This window comes from Zalophus californianus, chromosome 4 (assembly GCF_009762305.2).
Source record: "Zalophus californianus isolate mZalCal1 chromosome 4, mZalCal1.pri.v2, whole genome shotgun sequence".
NCBI classification, from domain to species: Eukaryota; Metazoa; Chordata; class Mammalia; order Carnivora; family Otariidae; genus Zalophus; species Zalophus californianus.
The window spans coordinates 5,840,027-5,858,713 of NC_045598.1; the positions used below are offsets into that span (position 1 = coordinate 5,840,027).

Sequence of the window (18,687 nt, forward strand, 5' to 3'; positions counted from 1 at the left end):
AATATGTGATTACGAAATGGGATAAGCCATGTAGAGGCAAGGGCCTGTGTGCTGTGAGGGGATCTGATCTAGTCCAGGGCTCGGGAAGGTTCTTCTCAAGAAGTGACACTGGAGCTGCAATTGGAAGGAGGAGTGAGCAGGAAATGAGCAGCTGTGGTGGGAGGGGCGGGGGCTGGAGAGATGTTAGCACGCGCAGGCCTGCGGCCCAGAGGAGCTGGGTGTGTCCAGACGCAGGAGGGAATGTGCTTCCAGCTGGAAGGCGAAGGACGACAAGTGAAGGGAAGTGGGGGTGGGTGCAGAGACTAGAGTTCCAGATTAAGGTGAGGCAGTCAGACAGGTGTCCGGCAATGATTTACTTTGCCTTTCTAGACTCTTTGTCCACAGCTATAAGACAGCCATCCAAGGTCTAGGTGCGTAGCTTGTGGTTCTTTAAGCTCTACCATTTTCTTGGATGAGTTCACCACCCATCACCCAGAAGTTTCCTTGATTGGCTCTTTCACCCGTTCATCTATCCCACAGATATTCACCGGTCACCTGTGACATGCAGGCTAGTAAGTAAGCTAATCTCAGAAGCGGATGAGTTTTTAGAAGTGAACTAAAGGGGGCGGGGGGGAGGTGTGGAGAGCTGACTGGGCTCTGTGTTGGGTGTTGGTGTGGCTAGAGCTCTGAGTAACCAGCTTGAGGGCGGCAGGGGGCTAGTGGCTCGGCCCCTGAAAGTGGAATGGGGATCTTTATCTTCATCCTCAGGGTGGAGGGAAGTCAAAAATGGTTTTCAGCCTGGAAGTGATTGAAAATCACGTCTGTGGTTGGGAAAGGTCCCTCTGGCTTCTCTGGGGACGATGAAGCTAGGGCTGTTGAGTGGACCCCAGAGGTCATGGGAAGCCCTTTCTGTGGTCCACGTGGGAGGTGAAGGTGTCCTGAGAAAGGCTGGAGGCAATGAACACCCTGTGATATGGGTGGATGGCTCCAAGGTTTTCCAGAAGGACAATTCACATGGGCTGGCAAAGGGTAGGTCAGGGGAGGGAGAGGGGGGACCCAAGAAGTAGTCCCAGGTCCCGTGAGTAGAAGTGGAGAGGGTGCTGTTTAATAAGAAACAGAGGCCCAGGAGGGCTCGCTGTGGGGGAAAGACCTTGAGCTTGGTGTTTGTGAGTTAGTGCCCAGGAACACCCGTGCAGAGAACAAGCTGGAGAAGCCAGGGAATTGGCAAAATGTGATGGGAGCAGTATGTGGATTTGAGATCTTTCAGGGGTGCAACAAGGGCTTTAGATCCACAGAACACGGGGGTGAGACAGAGGGAAGGGAGGAGGGCGGACCCTGGTTTCTAGCTTCTACCGCCTAGAAAGACGGTGCTGTTTTGTGGAAAATATCTTTCCTCACTTGTCATTGGCCTTTTACTTTTGGGGGGGATGGAGTTAATTTAGCTCACCATGAAAGAGTGGTTTGCCTGTATATTTTATTAATGTTAACGTGAAATACGTCTAGGTCACAGAAATTTGGGGCCATGCTAAACCCATATGTTAAAAATAAAGTCCTCGGTGCGCTCTGAGAAATAATACGAGGCCATGCCTAAACTCAGGGTCGAGTTCATCACCTCTTCTAACATCTGGAAAACCTGTGTCCTTTTGCGGATAAACTTCCACATCGCCATCTTCCTAAAAGCCTTGAATTCCAGGTGTGACTAAGAAGAGCTCCAGACTGTGAGTCGACACTGTTCCCTGAAAGGTGTGCACACCAGCTGAATCCTTCTTAAACAATCACCAAAACAACAATTTCTCTTGTTCCCACTACGGCTTTGAGCCACACAAATTAATTACATCACCTGTAAAATTAGCCCTGTGTTTTGCATCCAAAGGTCAATGTTCAGCCTGAGAAATGGTTTAGTGCTTTCAAACACAGGGTTCAGCATATAAATATTTATCACAGGAGGACAGGAACTCATTGTACACGGCGTGTTTACCTTATCAGGCAGTTACCTGGGGCAAAGAGTCCACTGTCTGCTTCCTGTCCCAATTTCTCTTGCCCAAGACCTTGGGCAATTGTTTATTTGACAGAGTGTTCTGTCCCATTCCCTTTCTTCTGGGAATAAAGGCACAGCATGCTAATCAAGTACATCACCTGGTCCACAAATACCTGGTTTCCGGAGAGGGGAGAGTTCTAGGTGTTTGCCTGAAAGATCCAACAACAGTTATGAAAGAGAAAACTTCTGTGACACCCACACAGAGAACAGCGAACATGCCTTTCTCCATCCCTGACTTTTGTTTTGTTTGGGTTAGTGTTTCGAAAGCTCTCGGTGGACTCTGTGGAATGCTCAAGCTTTTGATAGTGAAGACAATGTAACAGACACGGGCAAACAGCGATCACAGACTGATTTGTGGCAAAAACACAGCCTTCTATTTTATTACTGTTTTCTATGTTTATAAAGCGGGAATGTTAGAGAAACATTGGCCAAGTTGGTTTTAATCTGGCCACATATTTGTTTTGGCCACTCTTAGCTTTTATTTCAAAAGTTCTCATACTAACTAGCTCAGGCGATTGTTACATAAGAAAGCCCGGCTGGGCCGCATGCCAAAAGTTCAACTCAGCATCTTTCCGCCTCCCCATGGTGGTCCCAAGGAATGGGTTTGTGAGCCTGCGCAACAGAAATCTCAGGGCAAACTAAGTGAGCTGATATGCAAGGAGCGTCTCGCAACAAACTATTTTTCAGGTGTTGGTTTTCCTATCCTCCCGATGTCCAGTTCTCACTCATCAGTCATTATATTTCTTGTGTGGACTTACCAGGATCTCTTAGCCTTTTCTACCCAAGTAGCTAACTCTTAAAATTGACTAACAACTCTGCACTGTTAGGTTTTAATTCGCATTTAATTTTGCATCTATTCTAATTTGCATTTAATTCCATTGGTCATTTCTATCTCTTCTTTCTCAATGGCCTGTTGTCCTTTGCGTACTTTTTCTGGAGTTTTCTTGGAGTTTTAATGTCACATAGAATAAGGATATTAAGGACATCAGCATTTCTTTTGTTAGATAAAATCACCAATTATGCATCAGGCACCGCTAGAGTCCTGGGCATTGTGAATGGATTCTTCTGTTTGTTCTAAATATACCCCTACCGGGCTTCATAAGATTGTCTTTCAATGTAATTTTCCAAAATTTGGAAGAAAACAAATGTATATTAATATCCAGTGACCCCACAAGGACAGGGCTTGTTCTGTCTTGCATGTTGGTAAATTCCAGCACCTAGACGTGCCTGGACCAAGTAGGCATTTGATACATTTGTCTAATGAACACAAAATCCATCAAGAAATTGTTCTCTGTTTTTCCCTGCAGCTGTCCTCTTTCTAGGCAAACAAAGATCCTAACCTTCTTATTCTAACCCCAATATCAGCCTCTCATTCTCCTGATTATTTCAATGGTTCTTCTTCAAGATATTCTCTTGACCTACAATAATTAAAAATGCATATGGTATCCTAGGTTGTAGACAAAAGTGGGGACATATTTTCAGCTTTGCTGAAATCCTTCATGTGTTTTATGGGCTTTTGGCCACAGCAACCTGTTGGCCACTGATTTCATTGGAATGATCCACTCTAACTCCCTGAAAACTGATAATAATGGAGCTTATTACCCTATCATTATAATTTTGCCAGATTTCCCCAAAACAAGTCTTCAGGGCTATGAAAACCTTAGACGTGTGGGGAATGGGTAAGGCATCACATCTGTAGAATGAACTGAGGAATTTCGGGACAGTCCCTCTTGCTCCAGAACCTCCCCCACATCCAAGGTCAGCTACGCCTGAGTTCCATTATTTATTGAGTGCTGACTTTTGTGTCAGGTGGTTATGTGAGGCACCAGCAGCAGAGATTTGTGCCTGAGGGCTAAAGATTTCCAGGCATTCTCTTTTAAAAACTAGGCTCAACCAGGATAGACATCCCATTAATCATGGATACCTTAATCAATTTATGAAGTCCCTCAAGTTTACCAAACCCCGAAGGGGTGGAGTCCGGATTCCCACCCGGGCGGTCCGGCGCCACAGATTCCAAATGAGTGTCGTCCTACTGCATCATCATGGGGAGGTCACACGTTGATTTACTGCAGCGACCCTACCATTCTCTAAGAATTTGGAATTATTTTCTTGGAATTTGATTAGAAACGGAAGGACTCGGAATCTAATTTTGGCTCTCCTAGTAAGCAGCTAAGATGCAGTAAGCGAATCACGTCACTTCTCCAGCCTGTTTTCTCACGCGTAAAATGAGATCAGGCCCGATGTCTGACGAGATTCCCTCCAGCTCTAACGATCTGCGATCCTGTCCTAACCATGGCATTTCCTTTCAGTATAAGCTTGGTTTCTGCGCTCTTTTCTGTAAAATAGGGATATTTAGACTTGCCTAGCCTATCTTGCTGGGCTGCTTCAGGCGAATTACGTGAAATAATAGCTTTGAAATCACTGAAGAGGACAGGAGATGGATGTAGGTTACAGTCTTGGGACTTTATGTCGACCGATATCGGGCTTCTGCTACTCCCTCTAGCCAGCAACTCAGGTCGAAGGTCAATTAATAAAAGTTTCTGGAACATCTACTCTGTGTCTGTACTTTCCCAGGCTCTGGAGGAACAGTGGGCGCTTGGATCCAGCACTCGAGTGAGAGACAGACACCAAGACAAGTCAACAGAATATACAAGTTTATCTAAGATGAGGGAAGGTTGGCCAAAGACACCAGCCAGGGGCTGAGCTGAAGACGAACGGCCCTGGTTGGCTCCATCATCTTGGGGGAGGGGTGGGGTCTACCCGAGACATAAAGGCTGCTGTTACGGGTTGAATTATGGCCCCACCGCCCTCCAAAGATATGTCAAAGTCCTAACCCCCAGTACCCGTGAGTGTGACCTTATTTGGAAGTGGGGTCATTACAGATGTAGTTGGTTAAGATGAGGTGATACCCGACTAGGGCGGGCCCTTCATCTGACGTGACCAGTGTCCTTAGAAGAAGAGAGACAAACGCAGAGGAAAACACCTCTGAAGACAGAGGCAGGGACTGGAGCGAGGCATCTGCTGGCCCAGGAATACCAAGCTCTGCTGGCGACACCAAAAGCTAGAAGAAGCAAGCAAGAATCCACCCCTACTGGGCTCAGAGGGAACACAACGCTGCCAACACCTTGGTTTTGCACTTCTGGTTGCCCGAATTGTGAGACCCTTCTGTTGTTTTGAACCACCCGGTTTGTGGTCCTTCGTGACAACAGCCCCAGGAAACTGATACTGATCTGTAGGAGCCAGGTACACAGAGGATGGGAGAAGAGGGTCCAAGGGCAGACAGAACAGCATTGGCAGTGGCCCGGGAACATGTCTGGCTGTTAATGATGGCAGTGGGAGTTGGGAGAGGGTGCCAAGGAGGGGCTGGCCGGGCGGGCCTTGTAAGAAGAAGGCTGTGTGCGGGATGTGGATGGGATGGAGGCAGTGGAGCCTAGAACCTCACCGGAAGGTGGTGGCCCCTGCTTTATAGGATGGTGCAACGAGAAGGAGGCGATGGAAAGTTCCGGAAAGTATGTTAGAGAAAAAACCTGACTGGGCTGGGGGTGAATTTGGTGCAAATAGGTTTAAAGTATCAATAAATGCTTTAAAGAAGTTAGTTTTCAGGCTGGTGGAGGGTGATGCTCTTCATGAGTGGGCGAGAACTGGGGAGGAGCAGGTTCGAGTAGGGGAAGGGATACCACAAGTTTGCTGATCTGATATTACTTGGCTCAGTCTTTCCTCTTATTCATCAAACTTGGCTCCAAATGACAACTTGGCTGATTTGTAAAATTCAAGCCCCCTCATCCTCCTCCAGAGAGATGCATGAGCCCCTGAGGCAGATAGTCAGGAGAGTCTTGCCCCCAAAAGGAATTTCAGTCATGTCCTTTCAAAGGGTGTAATCACTTGACTAAAATCTCCTGCTTTGAAGAGGAAAACCCCTTTTGAATATGTAATTTCTGATGTGTTTGTAAAAGCAGTCGATCCCGATCCCATTTCTTTTAAAGCCATTCCTGGTGAGCCCAGATTTGAAAAGATCATGTCAGTGCATGTCATCAAGATGCCTAGCTTCATTATCAAAGGCTGTTTGCTTATAAATAAATAATAAATGTATTTTCCCATTCCCATTTAATTAGGAACTTTATAAGCTACCCACGAGCTAAGAGTCTCAATGATTGAAACAACAGGTAGCCGGAAATTCATAACAGCAGTGCATGTGGCTATTGGAGCTTGCGGTTCGATTTTTCTAGGATTTGTAAGGATGTTCATGGTAACAGAAAGAGGGTACTAGCTGCTGGAGTAGCCATTTTTATATGAAGTGCTCTGTAAGACAAGGTTGGGGGAAAGGACTATAAATATAGTGTTGGGATATTTTAACCTATTTGCACCAAATTCACCCCCAGCCCAGTCAGGTTTTTTCTCTAACATACTTTCCAGAACTTTCCATTGCCTCCTTCTCGTTGCACCATCCTATAAAGGGGCATATTGGGATGGCAATAAGAAGGTAGAGGCAGCCCTTGCAAAATGGAACTTGATCATATCTTAAAACTATGTAAACAGCCATGCTTGTCCCAGACCTCCTTTCCTTCTCACTCTCCCGGGATAATGTCATCACCCCCAGAGCTTTACTTATTATCACACAACCTGGTGACCCTTAAACTAAGCTGTCGGTGCCCGGTGCTGCTCCTGAGCTTCAGACCGGGTCCCTCACATGCTGTGAGGTCCCTGCAGTCCAAGTCTCCTGAATGGAACGTGCCCCAACAGAACTCTCATCTCCTCACCCACCCACCTGCACCTGCTCTTCCCTGGGCTCCTCCCCCAGAGCCTGTGGCCTGGCTTCCCAGCCCGGCCCCCCATCAGGCCTCGGGATTCTGTCCTGATCACCTCCCTTCGTCCAGGCCACCGTCTTTTGTCACCTGCATCATTGCCAAGTCTCCCTGGCTCACTCCAGTCCTCTGCCCTCTCATCCATTGTCCTCACTGCAGGCGGGATAATCTTTCACGAATGCAAATTTACCCATGTCACATTCCTTAAAGAAAGAAAACAACTCTTTGCTATCCCTTTATTTATTACTGCAAAGAGCAGCCCAATTTCCTTAACTTGACCCTCTGGTCCAATTCCTCCTCCCCCTTCAGGGACACGCCCCCCCTCCGATCTCCCCTGACCTTGGTACTGAGTTGAGTGCCCCTGTGCTGCCCACGCACTCTGTTCCCCTGTAGAGTCACACATTTTACAACGCATGGAGACTGCTGGTTTACCATGTGACTTACCTACACACGGATGCACGGGAACATCCATTTCCCTCTTCCTCTTCCATCAAATTTGGCGCCAAGCCTCCATCCTGCCAGGGAAGCAGGAAAGTTAGTGTCATTCCTTCTTGGAGCTCCTGATGCTCCCCCCTCCTGTCACAGTGCTCCAGGCAGAGTCATCTGAGGGCACTGTAACTCCAGTCCCCCTTTCCCCTACCCGCTCTGCTCCTGGCCATTCCTGGACACTGGCACCTTGCCCCAGACTGGAGCCCCAGTGCCCAAGCTGCCTGCGGGAGGAATGGACTTGCTCTCAATCCTCTGACCAGTCTCAGGGAACTCTTCCCAATCAGGGACAGCCAGTTCTGTCTCCCCAGTGAGTTCAGGCCTTTCCAGAATGCAAGGAGAGTGGCTTCCAGATCATTTCTACCACATACACCCCCTCTGGGGAGGACTCTCGGTACCGGGAACAGGAAAGTACAGTGAGCCCAACATAGGTGGGTGTCCCTGGAAGTTATCCTGGACTTGCCTCCCTTCACTCAGCAGTGACCTCTAAGATGGGGCCAGGTCCCTTTCTAACTAACTGCCTGGCACCATGCCTGGTAATCAGAGGAACACCAGCGATGCAGACCTACCTGATGTGCAAAGATCAAGAAGTCTGAGGGGGCCGAGTGTCTCCGAGGACGTGGAGAATCAGGAGCACTGAGACACTGTGGAGGGATTGCAAATCCCTTTTGGGAGCAGACGAAAATACCAAGTAAAGTTAAAAATGCCCATTTCTTTCACCCTGAAATCCCACTTACAGTGTAAACCTGGAGAAATTTCTGCTCAGGGGCATGTGAACGTGCAGATGTTTGTTGCACCATTGGTGATGACAGCGGAGAACTTCCTAGAACTTGGACGTCCATCAACAGGTCAAATAAATCATAAAATACCCTTAGGAAGAATGGTGTACTGCTGTGGGCTTCCACACATTTGTTCACATTCTCCTTAATGGGATTTTGGTTTTTTTATTTTTTTTAAAGATTTTATTTATTTGTTTATTTATTTGAGAGAGAGCGAGAGAACATGAGAGAGAGAGAGCACAAGCAGAGGGAAGGGGTAGAGCGAGAAGCAGGTTCCCCGCTGAGCAGGGAGCCCAACGCGGGGCTTGATCCCAGGACTCTGGGATCATGACCTGAGCCGAAGGCAGAGGCTTCACTGACTGAGCCACCCAGGCACCCATTGACGGGATTTTGTAAAACTATGTCCCCCTCCGATATTTTTAATTTGACATCTGAAATAGCTCATGCTAAGTTTAACAAGCTGAAGAGGTCATTTCTAGGGCACTATAAATACAGACATTTGAAAACACACCTCTTGCATTACTCTTTTGATGATATCCAGTGGCGTCTGAATGGGTTGATTGGATGTATTTTACGATCCATTTTTTAAAACACGTGAAGAAACCCCTTGTTTAATAGACATTTTTTAATTATTTGGGATCATTATGATGAAAGATTCACAGCAAGTGCATTACTTTAACTATTTCCTACCCTGTATTGAATGACTATAAAAAAAATCAAATAATGTGTCTGAAAAGGTAGGAATAGAAAGAATGAAAGCTGGAGGAATATTTGGACCTCCTGGAGTTGCGAGAGCCAGCAGGAGATCGTAGTAAGCTTTGAAGGTTAATCTTTTTTTTTCTTTTTATATATTCTTTTTTTTAAACAATTATTTTTATTTTTATTTTTTTTAAGATTTTATTTATTTATTCATGAAAGACAGAGAGAGAGAGAGAGAGAGAGAGAGAGGCAGAGGGAGAAGCAGGCTCCCAAGGAGCAGGGAGCCTGATGCGGGACTCGATCCCAGGACCCTGGGATCATGACCTGAACTGAAGGTAGATACTTAACCATATGAGCCACCCAGGCACCCTTTTTTTTTCTTTTTAAAGATTTTATTTATTTATTTGACAGAGAGAGACAGCTAGAGAGGGAACACAAGCAAGGGAAGTGGGAGAGGGAGAAGCAGGGTCCCGGCCAAGCAGGAAGCCCAATGTGGGGCTTGATCCCAGGACCCTGGGATCATGATCCAAGCTGAAGGCAAATGCTCAATGACTGAGCCATCCAGGCCCCCCCTTGAAGGTTAATCTTAATAAATTGCAAAATGGACATAAACAGTCTGGAAAACAAAAAATCATTTAGATATGGTACTTTAATAAATGATGTCATAAAAAGAACTCACTGTTTTTCTTAACTTTATAAGAAAGAAGTGTTTCAACTATTAAAGTCAACATGAATGCAGTGAATGATAAATTGCTTGAACTTAGTTGTAGATGAATCTATGGAAAAGGAGGAAAAAGACATGATAGGAACAAGAAAATGATGTATAACAATTTGGGAAAACTTTATCAATTTCAAGATTAGAACTACTAGCCTGTTTACAAAATTGTATGTGAATGTGTGTCATTTAAGACAAAGTATGAAAAAACTTGAAAACTTTTGAGTTATTCCAACTTACCGAATCCTGAAACTTGGCCCGTGAGGTTTCCAGAGTTTATGGATTGAGGATGAAGAAAAAATTAATAAATTAAGCCAGTTAATTAAAATGACATTTCAAGAAAATGTTTAGGACAAAAATGTTGAATTTTTAAAAAATCTCAGGCAGTGTAAAGGTAGCTAGAAACAATTGTAATGTAATTGCTGTTAGTTCAGTAGAAGTTGAGAGAGGTTTCAGCATCAATATCATTGATGTTAAGAGAAAATCTCTAGTTATGGAGACTATAGATAATCTAATAACTATCCCCTTACTAGAAATCTTTGGAAAAATTTGATGCTCTTAACAATAATTTTTTAAATGGTAAATCAGCTTAACTCTTACAAATATTAGATGAATGCCTGTCAAAGTTTATTTAACTGATTAGCTTATGAAGAAACCAGTAAGATGTTACAATCCGCTCAAAGGAGAATTCAGAGAACACACTACGTAGAAAATAAAAAATGCTGAAATAAATAAATGGGCAAATGGATGCAAAACAGGTCAATATAACCAAGACAATAGTCTATCATATCTCCGTAGGAGATAGTCATTTGCATTTCTGTGCACAAAGATCAGTTATATTACTATCAGTTTCTACAACATACAGAGCTGCGACCTAGCTCAAAAACAAGGGTGCGTATAAGCCAGAAGGACTGGAGACACCAGTATTCTCTTCTTGCCCATTTCCAATTTCTTACAACTTTTCCCGACAATGTCATTCCTCATGTCCAGTGACAGCTCAGAACTCGGACCTGCTGGTCCCGCTGGTGGTGTCATATGCCTAGTGATAGGCATGCCTAACAAACAAACAAAAATTGTACTGGCAATTTCCAAACATCAACAAATGATTTTGATATGACCAGACCGATCTGATGAAATGATCTATGTTACAACTTATGACTTTGTAACCATTTTATAAAAATATATATTTGAGGGTGCCTGGGTGGCTCAGATGGTTAAGCATCTGCCTTCGGCTCAGGTCATGATCCCAGGGTCCTGGGATCAAGTCCTGCATCGGGCTCCCTGCTCCTTGGGAGCCTACTTCTCCCTCTGCTTCTCTCTCTCTCTCTCCCCCTCTGTCTCTCATGAATAAATAAATAAAATATTTTAAAAAATTAAAAAATAAAAAATATATATATATTTGAGATTTAAAATGCATATTTAAAATTTTTATATATTTCATAAAATGTTATATATTATATATACTGTAATATATGTTTTATATTGGGATTTACATATTTCTATTATTAGTATATTTATTATTATATATTTCTATTACTGTGACATTATCACAGTTTTTGGATCTGCCTCCTGCATCTACACACAAAGATACATACGTTCGTCAGGTAAGAACTGGATACAATGCAGAGAAATGCCAGGGAGAAGGAAGGCTTCCACATCTGGGCAGATTATAATGAAATATGGCTCTCACTTGTAAATAGAGAGAGGTTTGTTTACGTGAAATCTGTACATCACAAACAACATGGTCGGTCTCAATGTAGACTTGTTCCCCCTCAGTCAGTGGTATCACCATTTACCCAGTGGTTCACGTCCAAAATCCAGGTGTCATCTTGGATTCTTCTCTCTCACACTCCACAACCAATCCATCCAAAACCCCTGTCAGTTCTCCTTCCAAAGTATGCTCATCTCCCCTCCCTGCTTCAGAATAGGGTGCTTCTCTCCATCTCCATCTCCATCTGGCCTCTCTCCTGGGCAGCACAGTGGTCTCCTAACAGTCTCTAACTCTTTGCTTTCCCCGCTATGATCCATTCCTTGCTCTGCAGCCAAGGCGACCTTTAAAACAGCAAATCAGAGGTCATAGTTGCCCTGCTTATACACGTCAGTGGCTCCTCTTATACCTAAAATAGTCTAAACTCCCTCCCTTAGCCAATAAAACTAAAAAATCTGGGCCAGATCTGTTTCATATCCATTTAAAATGATAAACCTTCTCCCCTACCCCAGCACTGCCCAGCCCCTCCCTGATCTACCTTTCCACGGAACTTGTCACATCATACATTATATTATGCTACATAATAGTAGACTTGGTACCTCTCTCCATATTATACTCTTCAGGTAGTTAGTCTATTATTTGTCTTCCTTAGCAACAAAGTATAAGCCTGAGATCAGGGATATTTGAGCATTTTATTCTTTTTTTTTTTAAGATTTTATTTATTCATTTGACAGAGAGAGAGAGCACACAAGCAAGGGGGAGAAGCAGGCTCTCCACTGAGCTGTAATGGACAAAGTCGAGAGAAGGAAGAGAAGAATGGAAGGTAAGTGAGATTTTGGAGTGTTGACAATGAGAACAGCCAGAGGCTGGGACGGACACTGCGGGGGATGATCAGGTTTCGAGGAAAGGCATGAGCTTGGTAAGTTTCTGGAAAGTAAGCAGATGCCCTTCCAGCAGCAGGCAGGGGTGGGAGGCCAGGCCACACCTGGGCAGGTGGCGAGCCCGTCACGGCACCTAACGCTTCTGTCTGGTCGGTACGAGGCACTTCGCGTATGCTAACTCCTCCCCAGATCCCCTGCCGGATGAGGACACCAAGCCCTAGGAGGTTAGGTGTCTTCTCCAGGGTCACATAAGACGGTAATCCGGGGAGTTTCCCTCTGGCCTGGTGCCTCCACTCCTCACCCACACACAACACCACAAGCTTTGGCCAAGCGCTCTGGACTTGGAATTTGAGTCCAAACCATAATCCAATAGAACTTTTAAAAAAATGTATTCAAGGACACCTGTGTGGCTCAGTCGGTCAAGCGTCCGACTCTTGGTTTCGGCTTGGGTCCTGGAATCGAGCCCCACATCAGGCTCCACGCTCAGCATGGAGTCTCCTTGTCCCTCTCCCTCCCCCTCTACCCCTCCCCCCTCACTCTCTCTCAAATAAATAAATAAACTATTTATTTAGCCACCTTCCCTGAGCCTTGGAGCCCAAGAGCCATGTCACCTTTGACCCATTCACCCAAGAATCCATGCAGAGAACCAAGTTTCTGCAATAGTGTGCAATGATGCCCACATACCGTGTTTTGTATAAGCCACCCCAATCCACTCCCCCAAAACCGTGCCCATTTTTAAGAGACCAATGGCAGTGTGTGGATCTTATGTGAAAATCCTGCTTCAAATGAACCAATGGTAAGATCTGAGCCCTGATAATATAGGGATTCTGGTTAATTATTTGGTGTGATAATGCAGTAATTTTTTTAAAAAGGTCTTTATCCTTTAGAGATATACACTGAAAAATTTACTGATGACACAATACCTGGGAGTCGTATCACGTGATGGAGGGGAAGGCGTTGAGGATTGTTGAAGCCTCGCGATGGGCACATGAGGATTGAGACGCTCCTCTCTTATTTTTATATGTGTTTGAGATTTCTCATAATAAAACATTTTCCAACTGTTTCAACAGATTTTAAAACAAATGGACACTGTGCTTTCCCTACATTCACGCTTAATTTCTGCCGGTTGAGCTCACGGAGTCTTGGCCAGAGTATTTCTGTTCTGTGCCTTCCTCTGAGGATGCTTTTCTGGGGGTCCCGTTGCTACGAGCTCCTTCGTCCACTTCTTTAATCTGCCAGTAACTTTTCTCCTTTAGTGAGAATATTCTTCTCAAATTGCCCCCAACTCATCAGAGAAAAGACATCAATTTTCCTTTGTATGCTTCCTGGCTGTCCTTAGCTCGTTTTTCAACATGAGAAATAAGACAAAAATGGGAAGAATTATAGTCGGCACACAAAATGGGGAATGTCTATGTGCTGCTGGCTTTTCTAGTCAGAAGGGAGGGATTTTCCACTTTATTCTTAAAAAAAAAAAAAAAAGTCCGCCTGTCTCCCTTCTAACAAATGTTATCCACTGCTAGGTACTGCTCAAGATTTATCCATTGGGTACTCTGATGTGCTCCCCAGAAACTTTATTGTCCCAGATGTAAACTATTTTGGAAACCAGAGCCCTTCGGACTTCTAAAGGAGCTCAGATCCTTCTAGCATATCCCTCTTTAAAACGAAGCAGAAAATCTAACAGATTTTATTTTGTTTTTATTACAATGTCTAAAAATATACTCATCACAAAAATTAGCATTTTCAAACTCTTCCCAGGAATCGAACAAGATAGTTGCTGCTTGGCCCTGGGCAAACGTGGATTGAAGGTGCCCATCATGATCTCCGTGTTTCTCTGGGGATGGAGGGCGACTGACAGCCGTGTAGTGTTAGTCCAATGGTATCAACACGGAGCCTGTATTTGAAATTTTGTTTCCCATCCTCCCTTGAGAACATTTTTTGTTTTTTTCACAGGATCTGGACAGTGGAGATGGGGAAAAGGTTAACATATGATCGTTCATAACAACTTGGCTTATTGCAAGAAGGGGGTAGTATTCATAGGTGAAACATTAGAAGTGTTAAAAATGCAGGTGCATTGACTGCCAGAATCTCATCACAGGAGCTAATGTTCCCAAACTCCTAACCTCAAAACCCAGACAAAATATTCAGTGCACTGCACTAGAAACTTCTCTCCTGAGACTGTTATTACCCTTTGCATTCTGGAGGACAAATGCGACGGGCATAAATCTGTCCTTTTCCCCTTTCAACGACTGAATGTTGCTTCTGTTTGAGTCCGCTGCTTTCACCACGTTCCCGGGCTCCGCACAGAGACGGGATGTGCGGAGCTTCGTGAGCGAGTATCGAGGCACCATGGAGACATGCTGCCATAAAAGTGTCTTCTCTCATTTTCAAGGTAAACAAATGTTATTGCCACCAGGAAATAGACCACATGAAAAGAAACGTCGGGAACCTGGAAGAGCTGCCCAGGCAGTAATTCTTTTCAGTTTCCAAGTTCATTACCCTCATTAACTCAAGTCAATGGGACAGAACAAAAGGCTTCTCAAAAGCCCCATAAACATGAGGCATACATATTTTAAATCTCCAGCTATAAAATAATGAAGCTGAGTTTTCTTCTTGCTCACAGTGCCCTTCCAGTTTTTCCCTTACGATAAGTGTGCCTTGTAATATAGTCCTTGCGTCCTGTGTTACAAAGTACTATTTATCTTGAACTCACTTATGGTTGGTGGGGGAGGGGGGGCATGGAAGGCAAACAGCCACAACGCCGACTTTCCCCGTTTAGACTGTAGGAGGTAGCAGGTGTCACAGGGAACTTGTTGAGAAACACGCATGTCTGCAGGTGGAAGGTTAAGCCCTGTGAAGGTGCAAGGGTCCCCACTTCTGTGAAATTTCTGGGGGTCTGGGGGTCTGGCACATGCTGGGACTTCCCCTCCAATGTGAAGGGATGGCTGCTGCGCTTTGGGTCCCCTGCCATCAGATATGACAAAGGCATATGCTTGGGTTTTGGAGGCCACACATATGGCATATTTGTATGACCTGTTTTTGCCGATTTACTGGGTGACTCAAAAAGCCACCAGCTTGGAGAGTGAGAGAAGGCTCTTCAGCAGGGCCAGGCTACAGTTCGGTGGCTCTGACCCTCAGAGTTCACAGCCCACCCTCCTACCATCAGGAGTTGCTGGTGGTTCTCTAAGATATTATGATGGTTTATTTTACACGTCAACTTGGATGGCCCATGGTGTGCCCAGACATTGGGTCAAACGTTATTCTGGGTGTGCCTGTGAGGGCTGTTTCTGGATGAGATTAACACTGGAATCAGTAGACTGAGTAAGGAAGAGTGCCCTCCCCCAATGCGGGTGGGCCCTATCTAATCAGTTGAGGGCCTGAAGAGAACAGAAATGCTGACACTCATGAGTAAGGGGGAACTTCTCCTGCCTGATGTCCTTGACCTGGGACATTGGTCTTCTTCCAGCCTCTGGACTCAAACTGAAACATTGGCTTTTCCTGGGATTTGAGCCTGCTGGCATATGGACTGAAAATTTTGCCATCAGCTCTCCTGGGGCTCCGGCTCACTGACTGAAATCTTGGGACTTCTCAGTGAGCCAACGCCTTATAATGAGAGAGAGAGAGAGAGAGAGAGAGAGAGAGGGAGGAGATATTTATATTTATATGTAAAGGTTCTGTTTCTCTGGAGATTCCTGACTGATACGGATGGGGGAATGATCCTCTGAAGCTCAGACATGGCATCGTGAGGGGGGAGCCAAGAGCCTATGAAGCTCTCTGTCCTTCAGGAGGTAGGGCATCCAACCCCCATCCAGAGGTCCATGCTCGATGCTTTTCTCCTTGTGGCTGAAATATGTATGTCTGGGGACCCCGGGATTGAGGTGGGAGTGACGCCTCTCTTGGTGGCACCCCATATTTTCTTCCTATCCCCTCTGTGGCCATGGCTCTGTTGGTTTAGGGGTTTTAGTTTCCAGACAGTAATGGTTCTACCCTGAGACTCTCCCAGGCTATTTTTGACATCTTATGCCTTTGGACAAATAGGTTTCCCCTCCCAAAGCGGGCAGGTTTCTAATATTGGCTGAAACGCTGGATCCTGTTGAGGGGAATCAGGTTGCTGCCACAAGTGTGGGGTTGGGGGGGCTTGTGGCCCTAAGTCTGCAAGCTAAAGCTCTTCCCCCTGCCAGAGGCAAACACTGATGGGGGAGAGGGGCGCAGCCCTGCACAGGGCAGTCTCCACATTCCTGCTGCTGGAGGGCACGCTGCCTCCCATCATGCACTCATCCCACATTACGTATATTTGCTATTAAATTTCTGAAGAGGGTTTTACAATTTTGCTTTTGACGTTATTATTCATTTGATGTTCTGTCTTCTCCGTCTTTTTTGTGGCCAATATTTCTTTCAAATTTTAATCATGTCCAAAGATGCTTGAACTGTTTGTAGGCTCAGGGCACCTGGGTGGCTCAGTCGATTAAGCATCTGCCTCCGGCTCAGGTCATGATCCCGGGCTCCTGGGATCGAGCCCCGCGTTGGGCTCCCTGCTCTGTGGGCTCCCTGCTTCTCCCTCTCCCACGCCCCCTGTTTGTGTTCCCTCTCTCCCTGTCTATCTCTGTCCAAAAAAAAAAAAAAATCTTAAAAAATAAATATAAATAAATAAATAATGTTCGTAGGCTCAAGGCATTGAGAGGGTCTAATGGAAAAAATGGGAAAAAATAACTGAGTCCATCTAGAAGAACGACATGACCACAGGATCAGATCTGCCACAGTGAAGGTCTGAGTCACCCCAACCAGCTCGGAATGGGGAGACAGCCAGGGGAAGGAAGAAGAACAGGAGTGTGTCTGTGTGCCCGTATGTGTGTGTGCTGGTTTCTAGGTAACTGACCTCTTTTTTTCTTTACTTCACGGTTATGTGTGGTACAGGTTTTAGGGGCTAAGTTTCCCCTTTAATCCACAGTTTGCATTATGTCCACATGAGATCGTGGTGGAACCAGAAGAAGAGCAGACTTTCCTGCAGATCCTGAGTTTGAAGCTGGATACATTGGTGTATGAGTTATTGGGAGCTGGGTGACTTCCATTTGCATAGATAGTGACTGTATTCTAATTCAGGCATATCTGGAGTTATTTGTATATAAAGCAGGATGTGTGGGCACTAGGCAGTCCGGGAGTGGACTGGAATGACTATCTGTCATTGCTGCTGGCCTGGCATTCATGCTTTTTTCTTTCTTTTTTTTTTTTTTTTTGAGAGAGAGTGTGAGTGGGGGTGAGGGGCAGAGGGAGAGGGAGAAAGAGAATCTTAAGCAGGCTCCACGCCCATTGCAGAGGCCATGGTGGGGCTTGATCTCACGACCCTGAGATCATGACCTGAGCTGAAGTCAAGAGTCAGACACTTCACCAACTGCATCACCCAGGAGCCCCCCCTGGTGTTCCTTCTTCCCCCTTCTGATGCAGCGTGCTAACACCGGTTGGGAACTTAGTCCTCTCTTATTGGATACAGTCTTGAAAGGGCTGGGTGCATGACATAAGTTAGATCCGTCAAATACTTTCTCCCTGAAATTGGAATCCTTAGCAGGATTACACCAAAGTTTCAAATGGCCGGAGCTATGCTGTCCTAGAGGGAACAGCCTGGTGAAATCGTCACTTTGTTCCTGTTCCTACATCTCTGCTCTTCTTCTGAGTCTGGTTCTTCCCCTCTGACTTTATCCTACGGGCTGCTCCATGTCCTTCTAATAAATTCCACTGTGGTATAAACTGGCCAGAGCGTTGTCTCTGCGGTCGAACGCATGGCAGCAGGGACCACTACCCTGGGAGGGTGTGCGGTGAGAACGGGAGGGGAGAGGAGTGGGAGAGAAGAGTGAGCAACAGTGAGGGGCAGCCCAGGGCCTGGAGGAAACGGTGGAGAATCCAAGGCAGAGCCACAGGGAGAGGTGATGGCCAGTGGGAGACTCCGGGCAGCAGGGTCCGAACCTGCTGGGAGGCCAGGGACCAATACGTGCCCACCGCATCTACTGATGGTTTCAGTGTGTACCTTGAGGACAGGTGGGCAAAGCTTGACTGCCGTGGGTTGAGGGGTCCGTGGAAGTGAGGGTAGACAACATCTTAGTTAAGATACAAGGTCGGCTGTTTTCGCATGGATCACAGGGGCTCCGACAAGACGGGAGGGTTAATTCTCGCTCGTGTGAAGCCCAGCACCGCTTAGGTGAGTGGCTTTGTTCCATGAGGTCATCCTTTGACCGAGCTCCTCCTACAAGTCACTCTGCTGTCCCCAGGGTGTTTTTTTACGTCCATCTAACCAAAGCCAAGGAGTCAGGCAGTGAAGGAAAGAGATGGGGACGAGCCGGGGGGGCGCTGGGAACCCGGGTGCACAGGGGTAGTAGAGGGAGACGTTGAGGGTATAAGAAAAGTCGATGATAAGAGAGGGAGAGCTTAGAGAAGGAGGGGCCGCAGGTCGGCGTGCAGCGAACTTGGCCTTGGATAGGAGGATGGAAAGGAGGAAAAGATAGAAGAAAATACGAAGGGGTTTGTGGGTTTGATGGCCGGTAGCAGAGAGCATCTGTTGGCTGCCATTTGCTGTATAAAATAGGAAACCAAGTCTCCTGCTAAAATCAAGTG

General features: G+C 45.9%; 1 long non-coding RNA gene across 5 annotated transcripts; it reads left to right on the forward strand.

Moving 5' to 3' along the window:
• Window positions 1–228: 228 nt before the first annotated feature.
• Window positions 229–16,557, forward strand: LOC113927589. Of its 5 annotated transcripts, XR_003521684.2 has the most exons (5): window positions 229–551; window positions 4,592–5,260; window positions 8,045–8,153; window positions 11,941–12,029; window positions 14,038–16,557. It is a non-coding gene; the product is annotated as an uncharacterized LOC113927589 (long non-coding RNA). The 5 variants fall into 5 exon arrangements; XR_003521703.2 differs by lacking the exon at window positions 8,045–8,153; XR_003521692.2 differs by lacking the exon at window positions 4,592–5,260.
• The last annotated feature ends 2,130 nt before the right edge of the window (window positions 16,558–18,687 follow it).